Below are 16,674 nucleotides of genomic sequence, written 5' to 3'. Positions count from 1 at the left end.
CCAAGATTTGGCCCACGATGTCCTGTGTCCTTCCTGTTGCTCTTTGAGCACTCTCTCACTTTATTTGCCACAAGATATTCCAGGCCTTTCTTACCTTTTCCCTGCCCCATTTTACAATCAGTCAAATCTCCAAGAATCCCTAGTTTCTTCTGGTGGGTGTGAAGTGTGCTCGTTGCTACAAGGTGTCATTCCAATGCCTACCCCTTTTTATAAGAAATATTTTGTGATATTATCTTTATCATACTGAAATGAAATATAATCAAGTTACACATGTTGTTTAAAAACAAAATAACACCCAAAATGTCCTCTAAAAGAGAAAATAAAGGAAAATGTATACATTTCATTAAGTAAATGCTTTGGCACTGTTACATTGAAAGACATAATAAGGTGGTCAACTCCTTGCATCTACCTATAATGAATAATTTTGGATATAAGAAAGGTAAGATATTTTGATTAAACATTATAGTGTCTCTCTGTCTTTCAGAGAGAGAGAGAGGGAGAGAGAGTGAGAGAGAGAGCATAAGCCACCATGCCATCAGTGGCTTCATGCCAGGACAAGAAAGGACAAAGTGTAAGTGGCCTCTGTTTACACAATTGCTGAAAAATTGTGATGCTCAACTTAAATCATGTAGAAACTTCTTTTGGTTTGTTTGTGACACTGAGTTGGGCTCTAGATCAAGTCCATGCTACATATCCATAGGTCTCTGAATTGACAAAGGTTCAGCAGACTGCTCAGGTCATGGCCGTCTGTCTGGCATTCAGACCCCTGCCCACGGAATGCTGGTAGTGCTCTCCATTGACTGTGACAGGCAAAGCCACTCCAAGAAATTTCCAAATTTCCTCCTTAGGCGGCAGTACTAGCCTCCGTCTCTATGGAGCAAAACGTGTTCATCTCTCTTCCTTAAGAAACACAAATGCTGGTATATTGCCTGAAGGTGTTTAATTTTTAAGAATTATATTCCAGAATTATGTCTAACATTACAGGTTTCCCTGATTCCCACTTTACTTTTGGAATGAGGGTGACATTGATATGTCTGCCTGCCTGGGTGGGCAAGCAGCCTCAGCTCGCTGCCTTGGGTGGCCAGAGCTTGCTGGCAGGGAGGTTGTCCACACTGGGTAGGGGCTTCATGACAGTGCCACCCTGCAAGCAGTCGTGTCATGACCCTTGCTGTCCAAAGAGTGTCCGGAAGAACCTGGAAGCCCTAAGGAGACAAAGACCTCCATTGTATACAGATAAGGAAACTGAGGCCCGGAGAGGGAAATAGACTTAGCCAAGTCACACAGTGAGTCAGAGATATTAATTAGGTATAGAGCTAAAGAATGATCAAAGAATAACTAATCACAGGGATTAGAAGGGACCTGAGGGAACTTCCGGGCCACTTTCTTCCGGATGAATGCCCTCCACACCTGGACAGGCACCCAGGCGCCAGCCTGTACTTGATCATTTTCAGAAACGAGCAATTTAATATTTTTCTAGGCAGTTCATTCCACCAAGGACTGTTCTAAATTCTTTAATTATTCCCGAGTTGAGACCTTCCTGCCTGTATATTCTCTTCTCTTGCCCATCCCCACTGCATGTGGTCTGGTGCTGCTGTTGGTCCTGGGGAACCTACATGTCCCCTGTAGACCCTATGACTACACTTCAGAAATCTCCAAGTTGTATCCATGTCTCCTGAGCTTTCTTGGCTCCAGTCATTGACATTGTTGTACTTGACATTGGGATTATTGTGATGAACATGCCTGAGTTCTGGTCCTTATGAAGCCGCTCGTGTAGCAGGAGGGCCAGTACCGCACAAGCACTGAGCATACGGACTGATGTTAAATGCCCCTGCCTCCTTTTCCAAAGTGGTGTGGCGTAAAGAGGCTGGGTTCTGGAGTTTGAGCTGACACTGCCCACGCGCATGCGTGCCCTTGTGTTACTCTTTGCTTCGCGCTCTGATCCTTGGTTCATCCTCTGTAAAACTGCAGGCAGATGAGAGCATTCACTCCACAGTGTGTTAAATAAGAATTTTGTAAAGCGCCCAGCACCGTGACACTCATTGCATGGTTCTTTCTACCTCTTGCTGTTTTTAATTCCCCCAGTGTGGCATGTTTAAAGAAACTTCCAGATATTTAGAAAGGGCTTACAGCTCAAAATGATTTATCAGAGGAAAATCACTCAAATTTATCTCTGCTGCTCTCGGACTCCACCCTTTGTTAGATAATTTAATTTAAAAATTAAATGAGCAAAACACAAACAAGGAGATCATGCCTATTCAGATTCAAGGTAAAGGCGAAATAGTAACTTGTCTCTCAGACTAATTGTTGTATGTTTAATGTTGAAACACGTATTGACTAACGTCACCGTTGGCTGATATCACCTCATCACCATGTCTTAGATATTGAAATTATAATCAGCCCACATTATTGATCTGAATATATGTGAGCTCTTGACAGTGCTCTCCAAATACATTATAATTTAAAAAGTGTTCTCTGGGGCACCTGGGTGGCTCAGTCGGTTAAGTGTCTGACTCTTGATTTCGGCTCAGGTCCTGATCTCACGGTTGTGACATCGAGCTCCATGAGATCGAGCCCCTGGTTGGGTCTGTGCTGGGCATAGAGTCTGCTTAAGAGTCTCTCCCTCTCTCTCTGGCCCTCCCTTGCTTGCACCCTCCTCTCTCTCTCTCAAAAAAAAAATTTTTTTTTTTAAAGTGTTGTCTGGTCATGCAGGTCTGAAATATGTTGGACCAGAGAGGTTTATTATAATCCCCTTTTGATGGAGGAAGAAATTGATGCTGTGGTGTTAACAAATACCCTATTTCTTGTATATCTCTCTCCGTGGCTGCTCAGTTGATGGGATTGTGTCCTGATGTTCCAGTCGCTGTCCTATTGTGGTTATCACATAACTCTTCTGTCTTTATGGGGTCATAGGTGAGGTCTTCCCTAGAGAGAGTGAACTTTCCGGCGTCGGTGTCAGGGGGTCTCTTAGCCAAACCTCCGGGGAATCCAGGTGTGCTCCTAGGCATGGGAAAATCTGCCTCCTGCCATCTGAGGACACAGCGCAGAGCCCTGTTGTCCTGAGATGAGAATCAACAATCCTGTAAACAGAACTGTCTCATTGCATGCTCTTCTCTGTTTATTTCCCTTCTGCTCCCCTTGAGTCATTAGTAACAGTCTTTTAGAGCTTGATCCCAGCTAGGCTGTGGGGGAGTCAGGAAAGAGTTGGAGCCCATGCTTGGTTCGGAGCATTAGCGGAGATCAGACTCCCCTCCTGCCTAAGTCCCTTATGCTGCAGGCAGTGGCTACGGAGATGTCCCCACGGGGAAGGTGGACTGGAGGGAACAGTCACGGGAATCTGTTCCCACACAGAGCATGGCCTCCACTGTCCCCTCTCTGATGTATTAAGGAAACAGGGAAGTTTCCTTACATATGACCACTGAGGTCACCAAGGGGAAGCTGGGCTAACAGTGTCTGGGAGCCCATCCAAGAGTAGGTAGAGGACTTGTGCAGTGGCCACGGAGTGGGGTGGGGGAAGCAGACAGTGTTTCTTCAAGGACAAGTGCTCATACAGCTGGCCTTCAGTGGCATGGGAGGAACTCCTTTGAGAAACTCAGCCCAGCCTGGCTTCTACCCAGCACGCTCATTTAGAACACCACAGAGCTTCATGGTGATCAAAGGCATGTAAAAGTAATTCCTACATGTCAACACCTTCGTGCTCCTTGAAATTTAAACCAGCAGTTGAAAACCGGAGGCTGGCGGGAGATCCTGTTCTCACTCTCCTGGTGTAAATGATCAGGCTAATGACTGGCGAGTTCCCGGAAGGGCACTTGGCTGCCTGGCCAGGTTCTCAGGGGAGACTGGTTTCTTAGTTTGTCGGCTTATGCCCAGTGCTTTTCTGGTAGGGATCAGAGCTCTTGCCCAGTAGCACCAGCGCCTACATTGCTGTCCTGCCCGCCCGGTGACCTGGGGCTGGGCACACCCAGCAACAGGCCATGCCATTGGCACTCAGGGCAGCAAGCGTCCAGGTCTGTGGCCCTGGTCCCCAGAGTCACTTCAGACTTCTCTGCTAGGTCCCACTCATTACTCTTCCTGCCCTTCTGACATTTGATGTGCCATTTCCTAACTGTGATCTGCGGCTTCTCTGAACCTCAGATCCTTTATGTGTAACATTATTAAACATGGTATCACACACATGCACAAAGGATACTAAAGAACACAATAAAAATAAAAACATTTTGGGCAATACAGTGTGAAGGGGGTCAAAAGGTACAAACTTCCAGTTATGAAATAAGTAAGCCATGGGGATATAAAATAAGTAAGTTTTGGTTACTATAGTTAATAATACTGTGTTGTAGGGGAGCCTAGGTGGCTCAGTTGATTAATCGACAAACGCTTGATTTTGGCTCCGGTCATGATCTCATGGTTCATGAGATTGTGCCCTGCATCAGGCTCTGCACTGACAGTGAGGAGCCTGCTTGGGATTCTCTCTCCCTCTCTCTCTGCCCCTCCCCTACTCGATCTCGCTCCCTCTCTAACGTAAATAAATAAACTTAAAAAAAATAATAATACTGTATAGTGTATTTAAAAGTTGCTAAGGGAGTAAATTTTAAAAGCTCTCATTTTATCTCATTTTTTCTTAAAAATTCTGTAACAATGTGTGGTGATGGATATTAACTAGACCTATTGTGGCCATCATTTTGTAATATACATATATTGAATCATTATGTTGTACACCTGAAACTAATATGTCAATCACATCTCACTGAAAAAAGCATATAAATATAGAATATATATTTGACTAAGAAGTGATAGCCAATAAACTGAAAATCTGCCCTCCCCCCCCAAACAATAGTGGCAAACATTTATGTAGCACTTAGTACATGCCTGGCACTACTTTTAAAAAATTACTTAATTAATTACAATGCCATTTTTCAAAGGAGTTTCACATATATTAAATCATTCAGTCCTCAAGACATCCCTTGTAGATAGAAGTAGATGTATTATTTCTATTATATCCATGAAAAAACTAAGGCAGAGAATTTAAGGTGTTTTGCTCAAGAATGTATTAAGAAAATTTTTTTTAAAGTTTATTTATTCTGAGAGAGACAGAGGGAGAGTGCAAGTAGGGGAGGGGCAGAGAGAAAGGGGGACAGAAGATCCCAAGTGGGCTCTGTACTGACAACAGAAAGCTCGATGCGGAGCTTGAACCCACGAACCGCAAGATCACGATCTGAGCCAAAGTCAGACGCTTAACCAACTGAGCCACCCAGGCACCCTCTGTGTATTTTTCTTTAATAAACAAAAAAGAAAAATCAATATCAGCAGATTTTTCATAGCATAGCTCTGAGGATTAAGTAAAATAATGGCTGTAGTGCAAATGAATTATAAGTGCTCATACATGGTTCTTACAATTACATTTTTAAAATTTTAAGCTGTAAGCCTTCCTCTAGAATCTGATATATGAAGGGTGATAATGAGTTAGGAGACAAAATGCAGTCTCTGGGAATTTGGACGCACATGTGTTCAGATCCTGGCTCCCTAGTGTACAAAAACTGTCTGACCTTGGGGAGAATACCTAACCTGTTAGCTCCTGTTTTCCTCATCTGTGCTGGAGGGGCTCTAATAATGTTCAGTTGAACCATATGGAATTGCCGATATCTACATGGCTGCTTTTGACCTATAAAAATGGTATTTCCAATGGCTCACTCCTATGGCTACCTCATAGGGCTGCTTCACAGAGTGAAGAGAATCTGTGGGAAATACCCCGTACAGAGCCACTGACAAAGCTATTGCAATAACGGAGGTAAGAAGTGCCGAGAGCATCTCAAGGACAGCGAGATGTGTAAGAGGCAGAAATGTCAGAATGTAGTGCCTGGATAGGGCTGGTGATGGGCAAGAAGGTAGAAGCCAGGGCGACTCCCAGATTTCTGGCTTGGGGACAGGGGTGGATGGTGGCACTGTTTACTTATACAGAACACAGAAGCAGTAGATCTGAGGAAAGAGACAATGGGCTCAGTTTTGGCCAGGCTGAATTTTTGATGTCTGTGGAGATGTCTAATTATATGGCTCTGAATCCCAAGAGAGAGGTGTGTGCCAGAGATAAGAGGGGGCGGAGTCAGCTGCCTGTGGGGCGCTTTAGTTGAAGTGCCGGGAGTGGTTGAAATCACCCAGGATTAGCACTGGAAAGAGTGTTACCTGTGATCTCGGGCAAAAGGTAACAATACTGAACAAAGGAAGACATGGCATTTGCTGAGTCCCACTCCATGCAAACTTCCTTGCTAGATGGGGACAGACAAGGGCGGGGGAGTCAGCATTTGAGTTAACTTAGCCCTTTTTTTGGTAGGACTTGCAGTATGGGAGAAAGCTCTAGTTATAAAGCATAACAGTGAAAATGCTATTACTCATCCTGTAGGATTAGATCTCATGTATTCATATTAACACTCATGGCCGATTGCCTAGCACTGATCAATACTGCAAACAGTGGAGCTATTTTAGCCAAAAGAGCATTGGAAGGAGGACTCTGGTTTGAATGTTGTAAAATATGACATTGATATTCTTTGTGTGTGTGTGTGTGTGTGTGTGTGTGTTTAAAGCTCAATGTGTAAAGTACAGTAAGAATGCAACAGACATAAGGGCTGTGGTGTTGGGAAGGAGGAAAAGCTAGGGCTGGAGATCCAAAGTGCTTTTGATTAGTGTGGTCATATACATTTGGAGGTGAGCTGATGATTATTTAGCCAGTTTATTAGCAGGAAACCCTCGTGTTGAAAAACAAGTTGAACTGGAAAAGGGGCTTGCTTAGTAATCAGGTATTGCTTTTTGGGTGGGATCAGCTATGATGCCTTCTGGGGTCTCAGTAGGAGACTGTGGGGAAGGGAGGTAGCAGAGTGAGGGCCTGGGGGGCCAGGGAATCACACCAGGCTGCAGGTGGGACTCTGCTGGGGTGAAGGTGAGGATGCTGTCAGCGGAGCAGGGAACGGCTTAGGGGCAGGAGACAGGCCCAGTCACTGGGCATAGTGCTGTGGTTCGGTTACCAGCCAAGTAGGTCAGGGACGAGCTTCAATACGGAAGCTGGAGGCTGATCAGGAGACCAGGACAGAATAACAGAAAATGAGGTAACATGACATCAAAAGTAAAGAGAGGACCGTGTTAAATACGAATGCAAGGTGTTACTTAATCCTCAGAGCAGCCGCAGGAAGTAGGCACTATTCTTTCCGTCTCATGGGTGGGGGTACTGAACACAGATGGGTTAAGTAGCTGGGCCAAGGCTCAGCTTGGAAGTGGCCAAGCTGAGATTTGAACCCAGGTCTGTCTGACTCCAAAGCCCACGCCCTCTGCTCCGCTGCCCACAGACACTTGGACACAAGGACCTGGTGGTGGTAAAGGGGAGCTGCAGCCTGGGGCCCTCCTGTGTTCAAGGACCCCTGAGGCCCCTAGGAGGCAGCCTCGGGCCCAGCAAGCCTGGTCAGAGCCTGGTGAGGGAACTCGGGAGAGAAGCGGGGGAGCATGGGGAGGCCAGGCAGGGCTCCACCTGGCTGCCGCGTCCTCGAGTCCTCTCTCCCAGTGTTGACGGGAGACCTGAGAGGAAAATGGACAGCCTCACAGAATGACAGGTTCCTTCCTATAAGCAGGTTTTATAGTCCCAGGTGTGTTCTAGAGTGGCTTTTTGATAGCTCACTAATGATGGAGAGATTACGGCCCACATAAAGTTGCTGTTCACTAAGAGTGGGATCCATTAAGTTGCGCTGACAGCAGGCCGGATTTGGGTAAAGCCCGTGGAGAGGCTTTCCTTTGCCTCAGTCTTCACGGTCACAAGCGCCAGCTTCCTTGGGCTCGCGTGGTGCTCTGTCCACCTCCATGTACACTGAGAGCATCTTTCCAGGACAGGGTGGCTTGGGCCCAGGACTGTTACTCCAGTCCCGCCTTCTAGCCTGGCGACCGCAGGCTTCTTTACTCTCTGGCTCCCATTTCCTCAGTCTCCCTAGAATGGAGGCTTGAAGATTGCNTTTTTTTTTTTTTTTTTTTTTTTTTTTTATAAAACCAAATGTTATTATTCAGAATGAGGAGAGAAAACTTATTTCCAGGTTCTTTTCTAAAAGACCTCTTCAGGGCATCTGGATGGCTCAGTCAGTTAAACATGGCTCTTGATTTCGGCTCAGGTCATGATCTCATGGTTTGTGGGTTCAAATCCCCTGTTGGGCTCAGCACTGACAGCGCAGAGCCTGCTTGGGATTCTTCCTCTCCCTGACCCTCCCCCACTTGTACTCTCTCTCAAAATAAATAAATAAACTTTAAAGAAAAATAAAATAAAATCTAAAGACCTCTTCAGATGACTGAGTCAATAGTAACAAGAACTTTGGGTTAGAAATCTGGAGGTGTGGTGTTTCAGTTCTGGCTCCGCCACTAGCTGTGTGGCCATGGGCAAGTCTCCAGTTTCTGTGTTTACAGTATATGTGTGTGTGTGTGTGTGTGTGTGCGCACGCACGTGCACGTGCATGGTGGTAATTCCTTCCTGTGCCTGACCGGGCTGGGTATGAAGATCCAAGGGCGCTCCGTGGCTGTCTGGAATCACTCTTCGGACAGCGGCTGGCCCCAGCTAAAGCAAGATGAACCCTGCTCCTCTTGGCTATAACTTTGTATTCCTACAGCTCCCTCCTTCCATACTTTGCCTGTTAAACAACAAACTGTTAAACAGTTCCTCTCTGTTAACTGCTTTGAGTTTTCCCAAAGAATATAGTTGTCATGGAAAGATCACAGACTTTTGAATCTGATCAACTTGGTTTCAAATAACTCGACTGCTCATTAGCTGTGTGACTTTAGCCCTGGGACTCCACCTCTCTGAGCCTCTATTTCCCTGCAGCGTTGCTGTGAGGATTCACTAGATCATACCTGCAAAGCACATAGCACAGAATATGTGTTCCACAAATGGTAGTTAGAGGAGACTTTTCCTACTTGTTAAAATAATTTTGTTTCTACAAGAGAAGTTGGTTTATTCCTTCAGTTCACAAATGCCATAGGAATCAAGCTTCTTAATGGTATTTTGGAAAGTATTTATTGAGCATTCACTCTGCTACATACTGGGAATAACAACTAAAATAAAGGCATGGTCTTCATCCTCAACAAGCACATAGTCAAGTGGGAGAGATAAAACAAGAAATAATAATAATAGCCCACTGTGTTTGCCCTGGCACTTCACATTCTTTAACTGATGGAATCCTCACAACAGCCCTAAGGCTGTTATTCTCCCATTATTCCCATTTTGCAGATGAGCAAACTGAGACACAGTGGTATGAAATTATTGAGGGTTACCCAGCTAGTAAGTGGCGCCTTTGTACCGCTGCTGGGTGTTGGCTGTGACTTCTGTGTTCTTAGCTTACTGTACATAACATACAGTACGTAACTACCTAACTACAATACAGGAGAGCTATAAACTTAAAGACAAGGTGTAGCTGTATTACAAGATGATAGAGATGTGCTGTAGAAAGGTTGGATGCCACAGCCATGGGAGCACAGAGGACCAGAGTGGCCTTTCTGTCTGGAGGGTTGTAAGCCAGGAAAGGTTGCTCAGAGGATGCTTATAGTAAAAACAACTTGGGAACTCAGAGGGAACCTTTGAGCTGGGCCCTAGGTGCCCAGTAGCAGCTCTGCGGGCAAAGAAGAGGGGGTGGCCGATAGAGAGGCCAATGGGAACCAGTGTGAGGGTGTGGAGGTGAGAAAGTGGGACAGAGAGGATGGTGGGGACAGAAAGGAGGCCACAGCTCTAGCAGGCAAGGTCTAACCGGCCAGAGAAGGAGAGCCTTTTAAGCCACGCCAAGGATTTACACATGAGTGGTCCACTAACACTCCTTGGGAGTAATTAACGGTATTTCTTTTAGACTATTCAAGTAAACCCAGGATACGCATCAGTGACAAATCGAACAGAGTTTTTTGTATTTGTTTTTTTAAAACTTGCCACTTAAGTGTTTGTAACTGGAATGCTTCAAGAGCCAGGGAGTAGTGAAATGGGTGGCCATGTAGTGGCAGGTGCAGGCCCTTCCGTGGGGCCTGTGGGTCCCCACTAACCACTGGGCTGAGAAGCATGTTTAGATTCCCTTCCTCCGGTTCAAGATATTCCATATCTGAGTTTAAAAATTTGAGTCTTGAGCGTCACCCCGGCCAGACAGCGGTTCCTACTTTGCTAATGCTGCAAAAGTCACTGTGAGAGTCAAAATTAGCCACCTGTATGAGACACCAGACAAGGCGATCCGGTTCCGGTGAGCAGTAAGGGGCTTGAGGAATGAGGTTACGAAGTCTTACATTGGCTCCGTGGCTCAGTGAATACAGGTCAACAGTGTGAACTCCCCATCTCCCCCTTCCCACCCCAGACCAGCTCCCCTTCCTGCACTTGCTAAACCCATAAGCTGCTCCATCTCCCACATTGCTGAGGCCGCCTCTCTCACCTTCACCTGCATCCGGTTACTGGGTACCCCGAACCCACCTCTGCCTCACTTCCCCAGCCCAGTCCAGCCCAGCCCAGGCCTTCAAGACTTTGACAGCCCCGAATCTTCCCGTGCTGGTCTCGTTTTTTCCAAACCATCTTCCTCATGCATACGACTGGTATGGGTGCCCACAACCCCCAGGTTGTAAATCGACCAGTTGCTTATAGGACCAAGTATCAATAAAAGACATTTTGTGATCTCCTCTCCTCCTCTAGCCTCTCATTCCCAGGTGGGCTCTTCTCCCTCCCTGAACTATCCCTGCATAACTGGGCGCATCACAGAGGCTAGAGCCACCGTGCAGGGACTTGATGGCCCCAGCTGTCTCTTCTGAGCTCCAGACACATTTCTGGTGGCCACAGAGCCTCTCCAGCTTTGTGCCTCTGGTCGCCTCTGTCTGTCTCGCCACCCTCCTCTTTCCTTCCCTGGGAATACAACCACCATCACCTAGGCATTTGGGAGCCGCTCTCGTGCCCCTCTCTCCTTCATCTAGTCACCCAATTCTGTCGATTTTACCTCCAAAATCTTCTCAACCCTGCTCTCCTCCCCCTTCACCCCACCCCCAGCCTCTGTTTAGGCTCCTCCTCTCTGCCCCTGACCTCTGCCCCCTCCACGCCATTTTCTGTGCAGCAGCCAGAGGGATGTTTCTAAGTACACATCCAATTAGATTGTTCTCAAAACCCTGCGGTGACTCTCTGTTACTTCAGGACATTGTCCAGGCTCCCCAAAATGAAGTTCAAGGCCCTTCCCTGTCAGGCTCTACGCCATGCCCAGCCAGGGTCTTTTTCCCTCCCCTTCCTCACATCCTTCCCTCAGTCACTATAGACATGGGCTCTGGAACCTGATCGTCTGTGTTTAAATCCTGGCTGCATATCCTATTGCCTGTGTGATCTTTGGCAAGCTAATTCCCATCTCTGGGGACCCATTTCCTGAACCGTAAAATAGGGTTGTAGAGAATAAAGTGAGATGATACATGTAACGTGCTTAGCACAGTGCCTGACCCACGAGTGCCCCGTCGGTGTGTGCGAAGGCTGTTGTTGTTACCTGGCCCCGGCAGACCTCACTGGGGAGGTTTCCAGGGCTCTCCCCGCTTCCCTGCCCTCTGTTCTCCAGCCAGCGGAACGGCTTGCAGTTGCCCAGATTTATCTCGCTTCTCCTGCTTTCATTAAACCCGACTGTACTGCTCAGTTCTTTATCTCAATGTCACCTGTCTGCCTCCCACCCTGCCCCTTCCTGTCTGACGCTCAGTAACCTAACCGTGGACTGCCTCGTCCTGAGCTGACTCAGAGATCACCTTGAACGCTGGGAGTAGGGATTTGCCCTGAGCATAAGGCTCAGTCCGCCGAGGCTGGAAGGGGCTGGTCCCTGCACGCAGGCGCTTTGTGACATCTGCTTGTCTTCCTGAGGCTCTGTTTTACCAGTGCCTGTGACGCCAAAGGGTCTCCATTGCTAAGATCAGATGCAGATCCACCTGAGTGACAGAGGACTGCTCCAACTGGCTTTGACTTCCCTGGGATTGCAGACATGGTATTTCTTCAGGAACTGCCCTCTTAGCTGCCTCTCACTGCTAATAATGTTTTGTGGCTTAGTATTCCAGTTGCCAAAATTCTCTCTCAAAATATTTTAGCTTGCTTCCCCCAGATGCCCAGCCGACTTCCTCAGGTGCGTCATAAATCTCCAATCCAGATCCTGCTCTTATAGATCTTCCCCATGCACTCCTCACTGTGGCACAGTGTGAACTATCCACTGATTAATGTCACTTGTGTGTCTATAACACAGCCTTCGACCGTGGTGACGTCAAGATAAATCATTGTTCGGAACCTGTTAGATGGCAGAAGCCAGGGACCTCAGTGTGACCTCTTTATTTTATAGGTGAGGACAACAAAGCCCAGGAGGTTAGGGGACTTTCTCAAGGTCACACCGTCAGAAATTACCTGACTAAACGGGCTAGAAATCAGATTTTCTGCTTTTTTTTTTTTAACTTCAGTTTTCTTCCTAACTTACCAAAAGCTATTTATTTGCATATTTTTATTAACAATTTAAAAAAACTTGAAAAGACTGGGGCACCTGGGTAGCTCAGTTGGTTGAGTGTCCAACTTCAGCTCAGGTCTTGATCTCATGGTTCGTGAATTCAAGCCCCGCATCGGGTTCTGTGCTGACAGCTCAGAGCCTGAAGCCTACTTCTGATTCTGTGTCTCCCTCTCTCTCTCTGCCCCTCCTCTGCTTGTGCTCTGTCTCTCTCTCTCAAAATAAATAAACATTAAAAAAATTTAAAAATTGTAGTAAAATATGCATAACAGGATTTACTGTCTTCACCATTTTTAAGTGTACAGTTGAATAGTATCTTCTCCAGAACTCTTTTCCTCTTCCCAGACTGAAACTCTGTGCCCACCAAACACTAACTCTCTCCTTCTCCTTCCCCTCAGTCTCTGGTAACCACTCTACTCTGTCTCTGTGAGTGCTGACTCCTCTAGGTACTTCATGTAAGTGTGACCATTCCATGTTCGTCCCTTTGCGTGATGGCTTATTTCTCTCAGCACAACGTCAGGGTTCATCCATGTTGTAGCGAGTGTCAGAACTTCCTACATTTTTATGGCTGAATAATCTTCTATCGGGCGTGTATAGCACAGTTTGTTTATCCCCTCATCTGTGACGGACACTCAGTTTCCTCCCACATTTTGGCTATTGTGAGTCGCGCTGCTACGAACATGGATGTACAAATACCTGTCCACCGAGAAGTATTCCTTATGCATTTAGGTTTAGAGACATTTGCTGCTGCCCACCTTTGTCACTCATCTTTCTTTCTTTTTTTAATGGAAATTTTGAAAAATACAAAAAAGCACCATGAAGTATATAAAAGTCATGGATTTTTATGGTGATATATGTTTACAGGATATCATTTTCATGTTCCCCATGATTTCAAAAGTTTGTACATCCTGAGAGAGAATTTTAACTGATAGTCCCATCTCTGTGGTAGGGTCGACCCTGGAAATGTATTTAAGGCACCGAGAGCGTGAACACGGAATGTGACCTTGGCCAGCCCCAGCCTTCCAGAGAGGAGTTCCCAGCCTTCCAGAGAGGAGTTCCTTCAAAGTGTGATCTCACCCTAACAGTCCACAGAGGGAGCTCTTTGTGGTGGGCTTCCTTAAGACCGTGTTAGTAGAGCAGGTTACTGCTAAGAGTCAGAATATTTGAACCAGGGTCTTTTCCCGGTCACATTTCTCAGATCTCCACTAGGGGGCAGTAAAAGACACCTAAAATTTTCCAGAGGCCGGATGGGCGCCCAGCAATCAGGCCACCACATCCTGTTTGCATCTCTTTCAGCCATCCGTGCATAGTTACAAGATAATGGATTTCACGTCCAACAGCAGCTTTGGGGAAAACTGGAGATACCATCAGCTGTAACCTACGTGCAGGTCTTCCTCACATTCAGGCTAACATCAATGCATAAAACTTCATTCGCTATGTTGGTCCCAGATTCTATTTTTATTTAATTCACATTTAGTTCAGCGATTCTCAAGCTGAGGGAACATCAGAATCACCCATCATACTTTTTCTAAAATACACGTGCCCAGTGCTCATCCCAGATCTATTAAATCAGACTCTCCTGGGCGGAGGCCTAGTTATACGGACTATGTTTTTATTCTGGTCCTCGAGTTCTTGCTAAGAACCAGTGCATTCATGCTTGGCTCTAATAACTGGAGGGAAAGGGCCACCCTTGAGTAAAACCCCAGAGGAGAGTGAATGTGAATTCTGGAAAATCTCTTTCCCTTTCAAAAATAGAAGTCACTGAAGGATCTGGTGGCTATGGGAACCCCATTTGGAAGAGCTGGGATGCTTGTGCCTCTACTGGAAGAAGCTAGGAGCCTAGGAGAAGCTCTGAAACTGGGGAAGTCCTGGCAAACTCAGCATCTCTGGTTACCCTTCGAGAAGGCCATGTTCAGGGGCCAAACCCCTTATTGTACAGCCAGAGCTCAGATCCCAACTGTCTGCTATATTAAGAGAGTCTTTCCTAAGGTACTCAGGAGAAAGAGGCCTTTAGTTTTATGTTTTGAGAGGTAAATTGGCATAGAGGACCTGAGGTGAGGTCGGTCAGCCTCAGTTTCCTCGGAACCACCCACCAGGCAGTCGGGAGACCCAATGCAAGTCCGGTCGTCTTTCCGAGCCTCAACTTCCCAGTTTGAATTATGGGAGGACTGGATAGCATTGATCTCTGAGGATCCTTCCAGGTCTAAAATTTCAACGATCCCATTAGTATTAATAATCATGATTTGTACGGTCCTATTCCGGCAAAGGGCAGAAGAAATATTCAGTAATGCATGAATGACAGAGACTATTGACCACGTAGTTTAATTTATTTAAGGCATATACATGGAATTCAAAGGAGAAAATATTGCTCCCGATAACATATTGAACTGTTAGTATCTTTGGCATGGTAAAAGCTTTCCAGAGGGAAAAATTATCCATCAGTGCAAACTTGACATTTTTCACTTCCTGATCCATAACTGCCATTTCTCCAGCATGCTTATATTTACTGCGAAGGGCCAAATGTATGACTGCTTTGGATGAATATTAAATAACTACATAAACGTCAAGGTCACAGTTGTGAGAAAGGCTCAGTGGAGGGCCCTGGGAGGCTTGCATTGATCTCTCATGAACTTCCATTCTCGAATCCTGCTGACAAGGGGAAACAATTGATGTGGACCATTATTAAGGTTTTAAGTGTTTCTCCATTGTTAAAGATCTTTTACAAGCCCGGAGTAACTGATAGCACCCTAGGAATTGGCAAAAGCTTCACTAAGAAATATAGGCTGGCCAGAGAGATAAGTAAAGCCCTGAGTGCAGATGTCCTGGGCTGAGCTTACACAGCAAAGGTGGAGGGCTGGGGCGAGCCCAGTGCTGGGGCAAACCGCCCGCCCCCCGGCACGGCTCTAAGCTACAGAGTTCAGAATGGAAGGCCTGCTCTGTGGTCCTGCACATCACGAGCTGCAGAGAGACTGGCTGCCTCTTTTACGTCCACCTCCGTGTTTCCTCCAGCTCCCCTCCCCCGGCCCCTGCCTTTCAGTCCGCAGCTGCACGAAGGACCTGACAAGTGTCCGGGGGAATTGGGTGTGTATGAATTATGCAGACCTGCAGATCCAGACTGACTGTCTGGACTCGTGAAGTGCCCTGGATAATTATGTGAATGTCCTGCTGACCTGGAGCTGGGAAGACAGCAGACATTGTGGATACAGAATCTGGTTTCAAAAAGATCTCAACAGACTGAAGGAGGATGGGCCCAGTCCACTAGATGAACTGAGTAATACATATAAATGATGACATGAGCATTTCCCCGCACGAGCTCCCCACTCGGTCTTATGCTCGGCCCTTTGCACATTTTAGTTTATTTCTTTACCACGACGCAGTGAGGGTAGGTTTGTAGATCTCCACTTTTAAGAGGAGGAAACAGAGACATGGTAGAGTAGAGGAGGGTGCAGGCACTTCAGAGTCCTTGATTGAGATTCCAATCCCACTTCCGCCCCTCAGCTGACAAGTCACACTTCATCCTTAACAGTTAGGGAGAGCGAGGCGTCGTGGCTGTATTTCACATGTCAGGTTCTGTGTGCTTAGACCTTTGCGTTCATTATCTCATTTATTCTTCAGAACAATCTCACTGCTAAGTTACAGATTGATGAAGTCACAGAGAACTTAAGTAACTTGCCCAGAGTCACACAGTAAGCAATAGGGCCAGGATCGAGCCCAGGCAGTCGGATTCCAGGGCCCACACTCTTAACAACTGCTCTGCCCTCTCTGCTTCCTATGTTGTAAAAAGGGAATCATATTCTCTGTGAGGGTTAAACTCGGTAACTGATGTACAGTGCCTAGTGGAGTTATCTGGCACATGCTAGGCACTCATAAATGGTTCTTCTCCTCCTCCCGCTCCTCCTTCCTGTTCTCCTCCCCTTCCCCCTCACCCTCTCCTCCCTCCCCTCTTCTTCCTCCCCCTCCTCCTCCTCTTCCTCTTCCTCCTCACCATCATCATATCATCACTAGTTAAATACCTTGTCTGGGGTTAGACTTCATAACTGACAGAGACCCGGGATTTGAACCTAGCTCCTGTGACCGCAGAGCTGCCGCACTCTCGGTCCCCCTTCTGGAGGACAAGACTGAGGACAGTCCTTTAGGCCACTATCTTGGTACCCAGTACAGTAGTATCTCCCTGGTGCTCAGTGAATACTCACTA

The 16,674-nt window shown here is 46.6% G+C and overlaps 1 protein-coding gene across 1 annotated transcript in view; it reads left to right on the top strand.

The window, feature by feature from the left end:
* Positions 1-16,674, top strand: part of TTLL11 (tubulin tyrosine ligase like 11) — a 233,162-nt gene that overhangs the window by 78,558 nt on the left and 137,930 nt on the right.

Source organism: Crocuta crocuta, unplaced genomic scaffold, assembly GCF_008692635.1.
Source record: "Crocuta crocuta isolate KB4526 unplaced genomic scaffold, BGI_CrCroc_1.0 scaffold95, whole genome shotgun sequence".
NCBI classification, from domain to species: domain Eukaryota; kingdom Metazoa; phylum Chordata; class Mammalia; order Carnivora; family Hyaenidae; genus Crocuta; species Crocuta crocuta.
Note: the sequence above shows the minus strand (reverse complement) of the source record. Positions and strands in the feature narration are given on the sequence as shown.